At 35.3% G+C, this 18,120-nt stretch overlaps 1 pseudogene; it reads left to right on the plus strand.

The window, feature by feature from the left end:
- Positions 1-285: 285 nt before the first annotated feature.
- LOC143640165 (putative nucleotidyltransferase MAB21L1) lies at positions 286-17,821 on the plus strand (annotated as a pseudogene).
- Positions 17,822-18,120: the final 299 nt, after the last annotated feature.

Consider the following 18,120-nt stretch of genomic DNA (forward strand, 5'->3'; position numbering starts at 1 on the left):
ACCTTTACTCTGAGATAGGAAGCCATTAGGCAAATCTGAGCTTAAGAATGGCATGATCTTTATTTTACTGTTAAGAGATCCTTGTCACTACTGCCTGGAAGAGTGTATGCCGTATGGTAGGAAGAGGATAAGAGAGGAAGTCAGGACATCTCTAAGTGTCACTTCTCAGATGGACAAATAAGAGCTGATGGTGGCTCTATATGAAAAGATAGAAGCTATAGGGTTGAGATGTGGTATGATTCTGTAGGATTTGTTGGTGCTCTGGGTAGGAGGTAAGAAAGAAAGATGGGAATCAAACTTGACAGTCAAGTTTTTGACCTAAGTCCCTTAAGAAAGGAGCTGCCATTTATTGAGGTACAGATGACTGCAGGAGGAGCAGAGACTCAGTTTGGATGTAAGTCTGAATTCTATCTTAAGTACATCAGAAGATGTAGAGGAAACCACTGGATATTTGAGCTTGCAGTTGAGGGGAAGAATCTTGGCTAGAGATACAAATTTAAGAGTGATCAATATATAAATATATTTTATTGGAGATTAAAATGAAAAATTATTCACTACTTCAACAAACACTATAGTATGCTATCAAAATAAACAGGAGAATTAAAATATCTACTGTAAAGGACAGGATTTATGATATTCATTTAATAATTCATTAAAAATATTAATCTATTCCACAAATGAAGTCAAGAGTCAGTAAGTGTGAGGGCATTAAATTAAAAACTTTCTGAGAGCAAAGGAAACAACTAAAAAAGTGGAGAGAGAATAAAGCATTAGAGAAAACCTTTGCCAGCAACTCTTCTGATTTGGTTTAATATCCAGAATATAGAAGTAACTTGAAAAAATTTACCAAAAAATAAATAATCCAATCAATAAATGGGCAAACCAACTAAACAGACACTTATCAAAAGAAGAAATATAAATGGTTAGCAAATATATGGTACTATGTTCAACATCCCTAGCAATCAGGGAAATACAAATCATAACTACATTGAAATTTCATCTCACTCCAGTCAAATGGCAATCATCAAGACTACAAATAACATTAAACATTAAATTGTTGGTGGGACTGCAAATTAGTATAACCACTTTGGAAAGCAGTACAGAGATTCCTCAAATGATGAGGAATGGTATTGCCATATGACCCATCTCTCCCACTCCATGAACTAAAGTGAGCTTAGTACAGTGATGCAGGCACATGAATGTTTACCGCAGCACAATTCACAAAAGCAAAGTTATGGAATTAGCTCAGGTGCCTGTCATCCGATGAATTTTAAAGAAAATGCTATGTATATACACAATGGAATTTTATTCAGCATAAATAAGAATAAAATCATGTTATTTGCTGACAAATGGATGGAACTGGAGAACATCATGCTAAGTGAAAAGCTGAACTCAAAGTCAAACATGGAACGTTTTCTCTCATATGTGGAAGCTAGAGAGAAGTAAGGAATATAAAAAAACAGAGGAATAATCTCATGAAAATAGAAGGGAGAACACTGGAATAAAGGAAGGCAGTTTAGGGGGAGGTAGGAGGGATAGGAAAGGGGAGGAACTGTATGCTATCTATGTGTGTGAATATATCACTGTGAATTCCACCTTTATGTATATTTATAAAGCACAAATTATAGAAACAAAAAAGTGGATAGAAGACCAGTAGTATAGAGGAAGGAGAGTGGGAGGATGGAGGGAGAATGAAAGTGGAAGTAATGGGGATTGAAATGGAGCAAATTATATTATGGATGAATATTAATATATCAAAATGACCCCCGGTATTATGTATAACTTCAATGCACTGATAAAAAATTTTTTTAAAAATTTACCAAGGAGCTATACTAGATAAGCTCAGGAGTCTAGAGTCAGGAAGAGCTAGACTGAATTCTAGCTCTGTTACTGTGTGAAGTTGGGCCAAAGCAAGTTCAAATTATTCTAAGTTTTTATATGTATTAATTTATTTAATCTGTGTAAAAATCCTGTGGTATAGATATTATTATTCTTGTTTTGAGGATGAGAAGACAAACTTAGGTTGTGTTTGGCATGATGATAAAGAGGGTGGGCTCTGGACTCTGGGACCAGCTGGCATGGTAGAAAATCTCCACCCTGCAAAGTTTCTGCTTTATAAACTTTAAGAGGTTACCTGACTTCCCTGCACCTCTGTTTCTTAACAATAGTCAGAACAGCAGTGTATACTTTGTAGTTTTGTTCAGAGGATGAAGGTACAGTAATATATACCAAACCCCTACCATAATACCTAGAATATAGTAAGGTTTGGTATTAACTCATTTTTTCCAGTTCATTATTGTTTCTATAAAAGATGTAAAAATTTAATTTGATAACTTTTTTCATCAAGGTCCTGCAACATGTTATTTTAGTGTTTAGCTGATGTTCAGGCAGAGATTAAAATACAAGAAGAGGAATTCCTTATGTCAGGGTGTACAATTAAAACTAGAATATATCTGAGACAGCACTTACACATCTTGTAAAGAGAAAATAAGAAATCTCTAACTGGTCCCTCAGTCAGTCCTTTGCCAACCAGTTGGTGATCCACACTGATTTAGAGATTTCAGTACATCAAATAAAATGGTCTTGTCCTTAAGGGTTATTTATTATCTGAGCTCCAGATTGTGGTGAATATTAACTGCTGGAATCAACACATAAAAGTAACAATTCTTAATAATAGTTTCTAGACAAGAGACAACTAAGTAGGACATAGGCTACAAAAGCTACCTACCTGGAGAGACTTCGGTATCTCATTTACTGAGTGTAAGGCTTTAATAAAGTTATAAGCTTCCTTTTTTGGCAACTATGTCTGTCCTCATTCTAGTATGCCCTCAGTAAGCTACCAGATCTTAACCTGCACAACAATAGTGCCACTCATTGAAACTGTTATAACAGGAAAGGAAAGTTAGTTGATGGGATTTAAAGTGTTACAGGCCATTGAATCACTGACTTCTTGGTGAGGGCATGTAGAGAAATGTCATTCTCAACCCTGTTTGTACAGTGAAGCCATATTAATGAAACAAAGCTTTGAAACATGAAGGCTATTTATAAAGATTTTCAAAAATCCTTGAATATCCTTGGGAAATTAATTTTAGAAATAAAAATCTGCCATTGACGATTTCAAATTATTTTACTTTTATTATTTTCCAGTATCACTTTTTTAAAAGGCTCTTATAACTTGATGTTTTTTATCCCCTGATCTACTCACAGGTACCATAAATATTTTGAGAGGTAAACAAACACACAAAGCACAAAGAATTGACATTTCTCTCAACCATGCAACTAACAAATAATGTAAACTTTTACTTTGAAATCTATTTCTCAGCTTTTCAAATACCTCATTTATTTTAATGCTCATCAAACAAACATAAAAAATGTAACTTCATCAACACAAAACTTGGAAAAAATAAGTGGCATGGATCATGATTTGGAGGATTCAGAGGAATCAAACAAGAGGATGAGAATAAATCACTTAGAGAATTAGCTGTGTTCCAGGCTTCATTAGTTCTAATTATCCCCCAAATATGCTCAGCAGAATGCACTTGGGTCAGCTGGGACTAATGCACAATAGAGTGTGCAACTTATAAACTCCTCAAAGCACAGAAAGAGTTCATAAAACAACTGCTTGTGCATTTAGATTCATGTGATAATACCTCTTATTGCATAAGCCACCAGATGAAGCAGATGGGGCAGCTTTTCACTTGAGAAGGTTTCTTTTGTAAAAGCACTGGACTTCTTTATTCTCTATTCAAGATACAAACTGCAAGAGAGCCAAATCGGAGCAGGCTGTCTTTGTGTTTTATTGCCTACATGTCAGAGCAACAGTAAATAAAGTATAAATGAAACATTTTCACTTAGGGACACACACACAAAAAAACATTGGAAAAAAAAAGTGCCCATCTATTTACAAAAATTTATGGTTTTAAAATAAATAATCCTTACCAAAGAGTTAATAGATGTGGGAATTTTGTCTTTTGGTTTATTATTTTTAAATTTTTTTAAAAAACATAGAGATACATAGGGAAAGAAAGTATATTTTTTATTTTATTAATTACTTTCTTAATATTGATTACCTTTTACTACTTACACCTCAAATGCATTTTTTGAACAATACATCCATTATTTAATGAAGCCCTTTTTGCTCTATATTCACTAACTTTCTCTGGCATGCTCTAGGCATTGTAGCTGAAGAAAATAATTAAGCAGAGTAGGTCCTAATTGGTGAGATCACTTTAACTTAATAAAAAAGTTTTCACATTGACTTCAACTTATTAAAAATATCATTTAAAAAGCATTTAGCTCTGCTAAATTACTGAGAAACTACTGTTTTTGTCAAAAGGTTAAAATACTAATATATCAATGCCTAAATGAGTCCTATGATAGTCTATAAGTCCTAGATGCACTTTTATTTGCATTTAAAGTTTATTAGCTTTTCTGTGCATTAGTCAAGCATGGGGGAAATGTAGATTCCATTTGAAGATGCAAAATTTATTGACAGTAAGTTGATAAATGTTGAAAATAGCAAAATTTTATTCCAAGAGGGACTTATTAACTTTGATAAAGCCATGTACAACTAGAACTGAGATTTTAAGGATATGGCAAAAACTACAAAAGGTGGGGAATATTTAGTAAATTTATCCACAAATTGGCCTCTTTCTATGAGCAAAAATGTTGAATACATTTAAGTTAAATTTATTTGGCTATGGGTATTCTATATGCAGTCTATAAGAAATTTTTAGAAGAAAGGGGCTTGTTCTTATTTAAAATAATAATAGATAACTTGTTATTATAGGTCTAATTATGTGGACTGGGATTGTGGCTCAGTGGCAGAGCGCTTGCCTTGCACATATGTGGTATTGGGTTTGATTCTCAGCACCACATAAAAATAAATAAATAAATAAATAAAATAAGGGTATTGAGTGCATCTACAATTAAAAAACAAATTAAAAAAAATAAATCAAATTATGCAAATAATTCTCCCAAATAGCAAGACAAAAGGAGTTGAAATGTACTTAGGACTTCAGTAATGTGTTTAAACAAATAAGATGTTTGTTGATACATAGCATTTGCCATCAGGGTTATAGTGGCACACAAAAAGCTAATATGACTATTTCTTCTTTAAAAGAGGCCACTCTGCTTTCCCAAATCCACTTGAGTATTAATGAATTCCAGGCACCATACGTTACAAAAGTCATGTACCAAAATCAGCCCTGAACAGCAGGGTGACTTATTTTCAATTTAATGTCTCAAATACTAAAAATTCTCAATTTACATTGGGGTTACATCCCAACAAACCCATTGCAAATTGGAAGGGTTGTTAAACTGAAATGTATTTAATACACTCAACCTACCAAACATCCCAGCTTAGCAGCACAACACACTGTAAAGTTCGGGTTGTTCCTCCCACCATCTTCAGAGCTGTGGTCACTGTGGCTGCCCAGCATCTCCAGAGAGGAGACCGCATATCACCCAGGGAAAAATATTACAATTCTAAGTCAGTAGTATGATTTCCACTGATTGCATATCACTTTTGCACCATTGTAAAGTTGAAAAATTGTAATTTGGATACTGCTTGTAAGTGAATTTAAAATGCTTATTTCTGTTAAATGGATAAGAACATACAGAAAGAAAAACAGGAAGTAAAATGTAAAAATTTCAAAGAATAAGATTTTGGTTCAGTATTAGGAAGAGCTTTTTAATAATTTCAACTGTTTGTCAGTGCAAGTAACTATCTGAGTAGGTAATAAGTTTCTTATTATGGTAGTAAAAGTAGAGTTAGAGGAAGACCATCCATAATGGCGCAGAGAAGACACAGATAGTTATGAAGAAGGTCACATTGTGTTCTCCTCTAGAGCTCTTTCTGTCCTAACACGAAAAATCACAGACTTCAGGATCAGTTTGTTCCTTCTGATTCTGAATATAGTATAAAATTGCATTATATATCTTAATCAAATGTTCACTGTAAGTATTACATAATTTCATATACAGTGAAATACTTAGGACTTGTTAAGCATTAGTATTACTAGTAATTAGAAGAATTTCATAATTAAAATGTGTAGATAAGACTTTAATACATAATCAGATGTGTCACTGGAAAAAGTCCTTATATTTTAGTATCTGTAACTTACTAGGAAATAAAAACAATTGGCATTCACACAACTTTCTTGGAAAAGATTCATTTCAATTTATGATAAAAGAGAGATTTTAATGTGTCTTTATGAGAATGACTTATATAAATCACTAAAACACAAAGTAAAACTATATGGTTAAACCTTTATAAAAAGAAAGTATGCAGAGCTCAGGGTACAGCTCAGGAGTACAGCATTTGCCTAGCATGTACCAGGCTCTGGGTTCACTCACCAACACACACACACAAAAAAGGGGGGGGGAGAAAAGGAGGAGGAGGAGGAGGAGGAGGAGGAGGAGGAGGAAAGAAAAGTATATGGGTAATAGATACTTTTCTGAAATAATTATTAAAGCAATTATTTCTTTTCAATATTTTACAAATGTATATCCCACTAATCTGAGTAGTATTTACAATGACATGGACCTTTACGTGAATGATTCCAATTTGATATTCATTAAACAGTATGTATCTTTCCTAAAAAATTTATCCCTATATGATAGATCAATGCATTATACTCATAAAATTAATAAATAAATAAAATGTCTCAATATTAGTTAATTAAAAGCCTCCTATGGAGAAGTTGACATTTACAATGCTGTTCAAACAATTATGTTCTGTAAGCCTATAAGTTTCATTTTAAAATAATACAACTTATTTCAGAGGAACAGTTGCTACAAATTTTATCTCAGTACAGACAGGCAACACATACTATGCACATACTTATCTCTCAATGTTAAGTCTAGATATCGTAGTGCCAAGAGCAGCCCAGTCACACAATCCTGGCTATGCAATTACTTGAGTGATTCTCTGTAAGACACTTAACCTTTCTAAATCTCAGTCTCTTTATTTGTAAATGGGAGTTAAAATATTTGTTCTGAAGATTAACGAGTTTAAATACTCACTATTAGTCTTCATCTTATCAATCATCTCTCCGAACGCCTAGAATTATTTTAAGTATTAAATGAACAAATGCATGTAAGTTTTCTGCAAAGTGAAAAGAGTGTAGCATCATCTCATTTAATAGGTAATTTATTCCTCTGTATTAGGTTATGTTTAGTAGTGTTCATTACCTTATAGGAATATGTATCATAATGTTTTTAAAAAATTCCCAAGAACAAATTAACAACTTAAAACAAAATCTCAAGTTTGAAAATACTTTGAGGAAACAACCATTAGCAACAATTATTCTCTAAATAAGTTTGGAATGATTCACTGAATTAAAAAAATAACATATTCATTTACTTGGAATAGGCTGGGTCTACACATAAAGTGGGAGAATAGGGGATTCTATACCATTCAGGTAAAGAAGAAATGAACAGAATACATTTTTCTCTCAAAATTTCACTGGCATTTTTTTTTGGCCTTACCAGTCTGGATAATGTTCTCAACTATTTATACCACCTGATTTATAAAAAGGGTTTAAATACATACTCTAGAGTGGTTGTGAATATTGTGAATATGTCCTTCCTAGTTTATCATTTAAGAATTTTACAGCATTCAAGGGTAAGACACTGTAAATCATACAAATATTAGAAAATAAAAAGCATTATTTTATGATGTTCTGATTTTTATTTTTAAAGATACAGATATTGAAACTATCATAGCTGATCATTTCATTCTGACATGAGTTTAAAAGGTTAAGTTACTATCTGAAGAAAGGTAATCTGGTTGCCTTTCACAGCAGCCTGCAAGCTCTGCAATCTGCATAGAGAGGGGCATTTGTCATCATTAGCTGAGCTGTGACAGCTGGCACCCAGGGCGTCCCAGAATCAAGAAGTGGCAGAGACACTCTTGGTTTAGGTTGCCATTAAGTAGAGTAGGTTTTGTGAGGATCAAGTATATTTTATGAAAAGCTTTGTGGTGTAACTAACAGCAGTGAACATATTTGAAATTTCTGTAACATGGATAATACAATGATAGCACATAATTAGCAGGTTGCCTCTAGACGACAAGATGCCAGATTACAGTATGAATAAACATCTACTGCTTGCCACTTAGAGAGGTAGAATCATCTGCAATATCCAAAAAGCTCCAGCAGAGTCGTGTTTATTAGAAAAAAAAGTTGGGTTAAGGTGATCAATTAAGTATATTCAAGAAACAGACTGAAAGTCCAGAGAATGGTTCTCAGATATATCTTAAATTAAGTTGTAAACAATGCATAACTTCCCTGGAATGAGCTCAAATGCACATACCCAATATGGCACTCATCTTTTGATAACTTGAAAATGAAAATTAAAATCTTTCACACAAATGCAGTCCTCCAATTGTCTGAAGTGTACGTTACTGGTAATGAAAGTTTAAATATATGCTTTGGTAAACGTTCAAAATCAGACTCTTCTGTCCAAATAAGTGCTTCTAATTACGGGTCTAGAATAGTCATGATTAATGTATCTAGACAAGCATTTTTTAAACTTCAAATTTTTATAGAAACCTTGCTGTATTTAGTTAATACAAGACTGTAAAAAATCAAAGAATAAAGTCTGAATTAAGAAATAGGTTGATCAGACCTTTGGAAATTTAGAATGCTACACTCCCTCTAAAGTCATCAATGCTTAGAAACATAATCAATAACAGTAGGTTTTATATTATTATGTAAACTAGTTTTCCACAAATAAAACTAATTTTTGTGTTAATGTAAAATCTAAGCAAATACATGCAGTCATTTATCAGGAAAGCTGACAAGCATTCCATATTGGAAGGGGAAATGAAACTGCCTCAAGAATAGAGGCAATTAATTGTTTCTGTATTTTTTCTTCTTCTGTCTTGAAGCACAAAAGTTATCCATCCAGTTAAAACAGCAAATGAAATAAAGAGATTTTTTTTTATTTAAACACATATGGATTTTGCCTGCGACACTGATCACCACAAGGTGTACAGATGCCCGTGGCTAAATTGTACACTGGCAGATGAACACAGGGGAAAACTGTGCTAATGCAGTGTGGAGAGCAAAACAAATGAAGAACTGAATTTGCTAGTCAAAAAAGCAAAACCCAAAACCCCACTTTTCCTCTGATGAGTTCGGGATTTTGCTTATCAAATACAGGTTAAGGTCACAAAAACAATCAACCTTGGTCTGTTGCAAAAAAAAAAAAAAAAAAAGAAAAGAAAAGAAAAGAAAAGAAAGAAAAAGAAAAAAGAAAGAAAAAAATATTTTAAGTAAGTGAAGTGTTTTTTATGTATACTGACACATATTAATAATGTAGGTGAACTTTTAAACAATATAGTTTTGTTTCTGTGAACAGAATGGTTAGCAATATTTAAACTTCTCCATTGTAGAATTAAAAGCTTATGACATTCAAAATCATCATAGAATGTGACTGGATAAATACTGTGGGAATTTCTAGTTGTTACTATTTTTAAAGTTCTTTTAGTGGCAACCTCTTAAGGTATTATTAAGAAGTGATGAGGGTTATTATGGGATAATTTCACAAATGTGATATTACTTCCTGGTGCCAACAAGAATTCTCTATTTAGTATCTGTTTTCTTCTAACAGGTAATGTAAAACTGTATAGAAGTCAATTCAATCTTCTATTATCTGAAATACTATGGCTGTGCGTGTGTGTGTGTGTGTGTATGTGTGCGCGTGCACATATAGCGTGCATGCACAGCTATATTGCAAACCATAAAATGAGTATATTTCCTAAAAATGGTTCAAGATTATTAAGAAAGCAATAAAATCTTTCTTAATAGGCTTGTAAGCATGCATAACATTAAAATTTCTATTGTAATTGCCAAATAAAAATATAAAACAGAAAGCATTTAAATAATTTGTATATCTTGGGGGAAGAAATAAAAAACTAGTTGTACTATTCCAAGTTGTAAAATGGCAAATACTTGAGTGAACATTATTATCAATGAAAATGTGTACACTCCTACAATTTAATAATTCTTTAGAATATATGTAAACACCTAAATTTAAATTATACATTTATAATGTAATACAAAATTTGGAATGCAAGCATATGTTCTAAGAATGTGCATATATTAATATTAGTTCTATTTAACCCATTAGCTTCATTGTATTACTGAAAGTAAAGTAAAATATAAATACTAATAGATCATACTTTTTCTTTCTCTAGTGTCATAAAAATAGCAGTATTACAAATGTGTCTCAAAAGTTGCTTAGTTGAGGAATACACAGAATGGCATATTCATAGACAAAAATCATAGAATGGAATAGGACTGTATGAAAAAATGCCTGTAACTTAAAAAACAGATCAAAACTACAACTGCACTTTTTATTTCATTGGGTTCTCCAGTTTTTATTAGAAACACTATATCTTACAAACTATGTTTCTATTCTGATTTAGATATTTAGAAAATAAAGATATATAGATTTAAAACTGCTTTTCATCAAACCACTTCTGACTTAATGTTTAGACAACTGAGCTTTTAAGAAACAATAAATTGTTATATTAAGATGTATATTATTAAAATAATAAAAATAATCATATGTAAATTAAAATGAAATATTATGTAGGTGGTCTGCTTATAGATGTTTATAATCTCTATACCTATATGAACAGTACACTTCTAAACTGAGTTCCTTTTTTTTTCCGTGAATTATGTGCATTACTGCACTTAATACATATAATACAAGGTAATCATTTTTACTTAATACAATTATCATTTTAAATTATTACTCTGGTCATTAAAAAATAAATCCTAGTTTAGATATATGACTTTGTTCATTAAAAAATAAGCTCCAAAACTATAAATTAAAAAGAGAAAAGGTTATTTTAGACATGCAATCACTGAAAGTTGATTATCTTATGTACCATATTCTAGTCTCAAGGTCATGTTGAATATTGTCAGTGGCTTAATCACATACAGTATGGAACAGTAATGAGAGCAATGCAGTCTTGAATGACCCACTACAGATGTACAGATTAACAGACTAATCGCATCTCACTACATTGTTTTCTCTAAGTGCAATAAAAATGTAACATACTAAGAGCACAAAGGTTGTAGTCATATATGCAAATGCACATAAATCCATGTTAATTATCTGTTAAGGAATACCTAGTTTTTATTTATGCATGTAGAAAAGAATCACATGAGTCCATTTATCCCATATAATTATTTCATAATATTTGAATGAAAAATACGGGCTGAAATCTAACAAAAAAAATTTAGTTTTATCAATTAAAAACATAGTAGTGACTTCATGAAGGGTCCATGAGGAACTAAAATAGTGGAATCAACATTTCTTCCATAATACTCAAGAGATCAATGAATAAATCCATTGTCCATAACATTTGGAAGAGGTTAGAGATCATAACATATTATGATCTCTTTTTATTATTATCTCTTTTTTTTCAGTCTACATATGCAACTTAAAATACCCTGCACATGTGTGTATATATTCAAATGAAGTGAGGAAACTGAGACAATTAGATAATTAAGCCAGGCTTTAGATTTCTTTTTCTATCAAAGGAAAGATTTGGTCCTTCTTTACCTATAATTTCTTCAAGTCTGCAAATCAAGCAAGAGGCTAATTGTTGTACAATATACTTTCAACATCCATGTTTAATATCAAAAGTTACTTTCCTTTTCTATACCTATTAACACCAATATCAAGTTTACTAAGCAATAGTGTAGAAAAAGAAGTATTTGCCACTACAAGTGATTGCACACTTGGGTGATAAAACCTAGGAAATGGCCTTGATCATTCATGTGAAAAATAATATTTTTTAAAAAAATTAGCCACAATTCTCAGGATGCTCACATTGAAGAAAAATAGGGCCTAAAATGTTGTAAACAGTGACCTCAATCTTCTGCTTGACTTTGTAATGACCCTAATATAAAACGTGAAATAACAGTTTTAAGAAATCAATGGTCCTTTCCAAGATTTCAAGCTATTTTGTTTGAAGTGTTCTTTTTTTTTTTTTTTTTTTTTTTGGTGTAAGAACACTTGATAAAAATGGGAGTTCATAACCCACTTGAATCAAGTGTTCTTATACCAGGAGTCACAACAGGAAGAAAGGTATAGACACCATCAAATTAGATTACCAGAAAAACTCCCTCTATTTTACTTTATTTAATGTGACACATAAAGGAAACCCTGCACAAATATCTGTCTTTAATTTCTCTAGTGGAAAAAAAAAAATATGTTGTGTCTGGCAGAATGAAACAGTTGAAATAGCCCGGCTACATTAAAAAAAAAGGGACGGTGGCATCAGATTTGTAAAATGAGCCTTCAAAGCCACTCCAGCAGTAGGGATAAATAATTTAATAAACTCAACTTCATATTCTTTTTATCTCCCCAGTGTAATAAGCACATATTAAAAAAACTTTAAATTCATGAATTCTTGTGAATAAACTAGCACCCAGCATATAATGAAAAAAGTCACAGAATAGTATCTATATAAGCAGTTAATGTGTGTGCATATCATCTAACATACAGTTTTCTAGAGGAAAGTTTACAATTGCTGAAATTTGTGCACATGAAATTCAAATTTAAATAAGGATCATTTTAAAAATACAGAGACCTTGCATTCCTACATTGCACATAATAGAGTTTTTCTTTAAACCTCGTGAGGAGATCGTTTATGCATTACTTTGTGAAGTCTACATAGTAAGTAGATCTACAAAAGTGTTATTAGTTACTCAGGCGATAGTACCTCAAAAGAAGTTTCTCTTTTCTTTTCTTCTTTTTTTTTGTACTGTTATTTGGAATGCTTTAAAGTAATAAACATCACAATGTTTAATAATTTTTTAATCCAGATGTGTTTGTATCTTTATTGGATTTTTTTTTCTACTGGTACATTTTAAATCAAGGCTGCCTGGTGAACTAGGAAAATGAGAAAAAGTCAAACCTTAAAATCCCAAATAACATTCAAATACAAGTATCTCAAACATAAAATCATGAGATTCTTGGGGTACTTTTCCCTTTAATTAGGTCAGTTTTCTTCAATTATCATGCTATTATTAGCCCATGTCAAAGATGGCCTGCATGCATACCACTGAAAACAATTAAGCATTTATTCTTAAAGAAAGGGACACACACAAGCTTTTATTCTAGAACCAAGATTGTAGTTATAGCAAAAAAAAACCAATGACTGGTATCTTTAGAGTTCTTTTATAAACTTTTCATATATGTAAGAGACGGATTTTAAGCCATCTATGAATTGCATCATGATTTGAAATAACTAGTTCAATGGGTCAAGTGATATTTTAAAAAAATACTATAAAGCAGTTAAATACATTACTCATACAAAACAAATCTGACTCCGAAACCTAGATTGAAGTCAACTGAATGACACAAAAATATACTATTATTTTTAATTCTTCTTCATAGGTCATTTTAATTAAAAAAAAATGTAAGGGATAAAAAACAGTGGTCCAGATAGTTTAATTTTCCCTTCAACAATGAGGGGTGTTAAGATCACTGAAAAGATTCAGCAAGAGAAGGCAGTTCATTTCACGTGTTCAGTGTAATAGAAAATCACTGTGTTGCAGCAACAAGCACAACTTGCACCAGAGTATTATTCTAGGGCGCCCAGTTCACCAACAAGGACAACAGCGACCTGGAAGCTTATGTTATGTAAATCACTATCAGCGCTGGGTGTGATGGGTGTTAAGGAAACAGCTCTGAAAACGTGGTCCCAGCGTCCTTAAAACCGAATGACTTCACTTCCCTGGAACATAGGACTAACGAGTTTCTTGGTCTTTTTCGCACCACCTATTTTTCTTTCTTAAAGTGCAAATCGTTAGTGAAAAGGCCCCGGTTGCACCAATTAGTTTCCACAAAGTGCTTCGGTGTTTAGCTTCACTTTAACCCAATTAATCCGCACAGTGAGCCCCGAAGATGCGCCACCTGCGCGCTTGGCTAGGAGAGACTGGGCCGGCCGGTGCCCCTCGTGGGCCAGTGTCCTGCTCACTAGACCCACCCTAACGGCCCTGGGGCGTCTGAGTCCCTGGCTGCCTCCTGTCCTCTGCAACAGGGGAGCGGGGGAAGGTGTCCGTAGGTGGCCCTAGAAAGCAAGGATGAGTTCTCTGGGCCGAGCATCCTTGGCTGGAACCCAAGGGAGAGGCTCTGGACTCCAGGGACCAAGGCTGAGAGGAAGCGCCAGCTCGGCTCTGGGAGGGACAGCAGCGAGGGATGAGGGGCGCGTTTGCAAAAAGCACAGTCAGGAGCACACCAGGAGAAAGCCGGGGCACCAAAAAGGTTCCTTTTTGTTCTCTCTCTCTCTCTCTCTCTCTCTCTCTCTCTCTCTCTCAATAACTTGCACGCAAAAATCAAGTCCACGGGACAGTGAGCAAAAGAGGAAAGCAAAAGAGCTCAGGAGTGTGGCAGAGGTGGCCAGGGGGAAGCAACCGGGGACCCGCACTGGGTGAGGGCAGAGGTGGCCTTTCCCCAGAGACCCACATCTCCTTTGCCTTTGCGGGCTTCGGGTCCTCTGACTCTGATTTGCCATGTTTTCCTCCTCTTCCAACTGCCAATCCGCCAAGCCGGCAAAGTGGCGAGTGGCTTTTTGGGTTCCCAATCCCTGCCCTAAGGGAAAGGATGGGTCTTGGGAAATGAGAAATGCATGCCATGAGCCCCAAATATAATGTGTTATTTTAACCTAAATCAGAAATTATCACTCTTAGATACCGAGAAAGCAAATTTTAGGATGCTCTGTGATGCATATCCGTGCAAAAGAAAAAATAAATAAATAAAAAGAAAAATCTAAAGGAGTAAAAAGTGGGAGTGCTCAACAAGAACTGTTAAAAGTATTGCTGAAAATGCCTACAAATCTGTTAACTGGAGTTACAGAATTTCTTTGAAAATATTCTTGTTTTGAAAGAGAAGGCAGTTAAATTAAAAGTAGGAAATTAAAAATACATCTAGGTTTTAAAACCACTAGGGAACCCCTAAATATTTCCTTAGTCCCTGTACATTAAGGACACAAATAATACCTTTTAGAAAAAAAATCTACATAAATTCATTTCCTCTTGTAGTTTTAAGTTTCCAAAAATTAGAAATGTTGATTCCTTTCAATTTTCCAAAATAATGTTTAAGTCAAAAAATCTGGATGATTGAAAATTAATTTTCTTTGAAATTATGAATCATTTCTTTTAAATAATATGAAATAGCATAAAATTAGAAGTTTACTGTCAGGTAGACTAAGGACCCTTAAGATGGGAAATATATCCTTAACTGCACATGTGTAAATAAGTCAAAACCCCCAAAACTTCAAATTTTTGGTACAGTTATCTGCCAGTAGATTTGATTTTTATGCTCTCTCCTGAATTTCTTCTATTAAAATACAACTTATTATGAAATTATACTAAAATAATCACTTGGTCCCAGAGACAATTTCTTTTAAAAAGCATTTCTACAAATACATATACAGCTTAGTGTCCTGATTGAAGCACTAGGCAAGTCTACAGAGGTGCATGGATGATTGCAGATTAGGGGGTGTAGTAAACATCTTTTAAACATCCCAACACACACTGGGGTAGATAACATCTACCACTCCGCAATAATTTGCAGATTCTTCTCAACAAGTGCAAATGAGGAGAAAAAAAAAAACAGGTAAAAAGAAGAGCACACTACTTGCCAAGGCTTAAAAAAATATCGTACAAACATAGGAATATCCAGAATGTGACAAAAAGAGAAAATCACCCAAGTAATACTCCTTCTAAAGTCAACTTTCCCTGTGTGTGAAAGAGCAAATGTGCATTAAAAAAGACCCCAGGATTAACGACACTAATTATCTTAGTCTAAGTGTAAGTTAGTGACTTTCTTTTAGAAAGCCCCATCTAGTTCCCTAATTGATGGATGCCCATTAATACACCTGTATTTGCATTTCAGGCTAAAAAGACAAGCAGAGTTTTCAGCACAGAAGAAAGCTGCTTTGCCAAGTCTTTTCAGAACATCAATATGATTCAAGTAATACCAAAGCTGAGAGATTTCTCTTGATTTCCAAACTGTCTAGGTGGCCTGGGTGGTTTTCTGCCGGCAGCAGTCTCCTACCTTTAGTTTTGTGTGCCTATAGCCATGAGGGGGGATTAATTAGCCGGGTTGGAGCTGAAGGAGGCTGTCGTGACGAGCCCAGTGGCGATTGGCCGCCCGCCTGCCTGGCCCTGCTTTTATAATTTCCACACGAGTGCATCTGGGTTCTTAAACAAACCAACAGCAGTTTCTTCTGACATATACACACGCACACTCACCCCGACGCACACTTAGCCCACTTTTCCTCCATCTGATTAACAGTCTTCCACACAAAATGATTACGGGAAAGCGTAAATAAATACGGAAAGGGATGATTATTTTGACTACTGGAAGACCGTTGCTGGGTCTCAGCGCAACTTTTGTTTTTATTACTGAGGTGATCTCTCCATGCATTTCTCTCACATAAGCATTCTTTAAAAGGCGAAGAGAGACATAGAAAGGGGGGAGAACAATCTTTCACTTTAAGACCAGCTGGGCTCAAAGATAAAAGCCAGGGGAAAGCGGCAGCAGCGGGGAAGCCACCGCTGCAGCATGTCGGAAAGACACTTTTGACACGTTTTTGAGCACCGCGGCCCATTTCTCCACCGAAGTTGGCTCCAGCTCTAGCAGCCGCATTGGATCCCAGAGCTTACTGCGAGACTCTGGTATACAATCCGGATCTCTGCCCCAACACGATCGTGGCCCAGGCCAAGCTGGTCTACCATCTGAATAAGTACTACAATGAAAAATGCCAAGCCAGGAAAGCTGCGATTGCCAAAACTATCCCCGGGAAGTCTGTAAAGTAGTTTCCGACGTACTGAAGGAAGTGGAAGTGCAGGAGCCCCTGTTCATCAGCTCTCTCAAGGAGATGGACAATCGCTACGAGGGCCTGGAGATCATCTCCCCTACCGAATTTGAAGTGGTGCTTTATCTTAACCAAATGGGGGTGTTCAACTTCGCGGATGACGGCTCGCTGCCTGGCTGCGCGGTGCTGAAGTTGAGCGACAGGAGCAAGAGGAGCATGTCCCTCTGGGTGGAATTCATTACCGCCTCCAGCTACCTCTGGGCGCTCAAAATCCGGTCCAGGTTTCAGACGCTGGTGGCTCAGGCGGTAGACAAATGTAGCTACAGGGATGTGGTAAAGATGGTGGCTGACACCAGCGAAGTGAAACTGAGAATCCGAGATAGGTACGTGGTGCAGATTACCCCAGCTTTCAAATGCACCGGGATCTGGCCAAGGAGAGCTGCCCACTGGCCACTTCCCCACATCCCCTGGCCAGGACCCAACCGGGTGGCAGAGGTCAAAGGGGAAGGGTTCAATCTCTTGTCCAAGGATTGCCACTCCCTGGCCAGCAAACAGAGCTCCGCAGAGAGCGACGCCTAGGTGCTGCAGTTCACAGAAGCCGAGAACAGACTGCAGATGGGGGGCTGCAGAAAGAAATGCCTCTCCATCCTTAAAACCTTGCGGGATTGTCACCTTGAACTGCCGGGTCAGCCCCTGAACAATTACCACATGAAGACTTTGGTTTCCTAGGAGTGTGAAAAGCATCCCTGGGAATCAGACTGGGAGGAGTCTTGCCTCAGTGATCGGCTAAACTGGATTTTGATGCAACTCATCTCCTGCCTGCAGTGCCGGCGGTGTCCCCACTACTTCCTACCGAACTTAGATCTGTTTCAAGGCAAACCTCACTCGGCTCTGGAAAACGGGGCCAAACAAACGTGGCGACTGGCAAGAGAGATCCTGACCAACCCGAAAAATTTGGAAAAACTTTAGAGGATGATCTAATCAAGAACCTAAGTGATTACTCGTCTCTCTAAGTCCTAATTAAATGAAAACTTCCTGTTCAATTCCTATCTAACATTCCATTCGGCAGTGCAAACACTCTCTTCCTTAAAAAGGAGTTAATACAATTCTTAGTCATCATCTCACCCACCCCTCCAAGGGGAGAAAAAGAAGTATGAGAAGTGGAGAAAAACCCAAACCCCAAGTATTATAAGACTTATTTACGTAAGATTTCATATCTCCCTTGAAAAGTACACAACACCATCCAGAAAACAGCCTGACTGTAATGC

Source organism: Callospermophilus lateralis, unplaced genomic scaffold, assembly GCF_048772815.1.
Source record: "Callospermophilus lateralis isolate mCalLat2 unplaced genomic scaffold, mCalLat2.hap1 Scaffold_129, whole genome shotgun sequence".
In the NCBI taxonomy this organism is placed as follows: Eukaryota; Metazoa; Chordata; class Mammalia; order Rodentia; family Sciuridae; genus Callospermophilus; species Callospermophilus lateralis.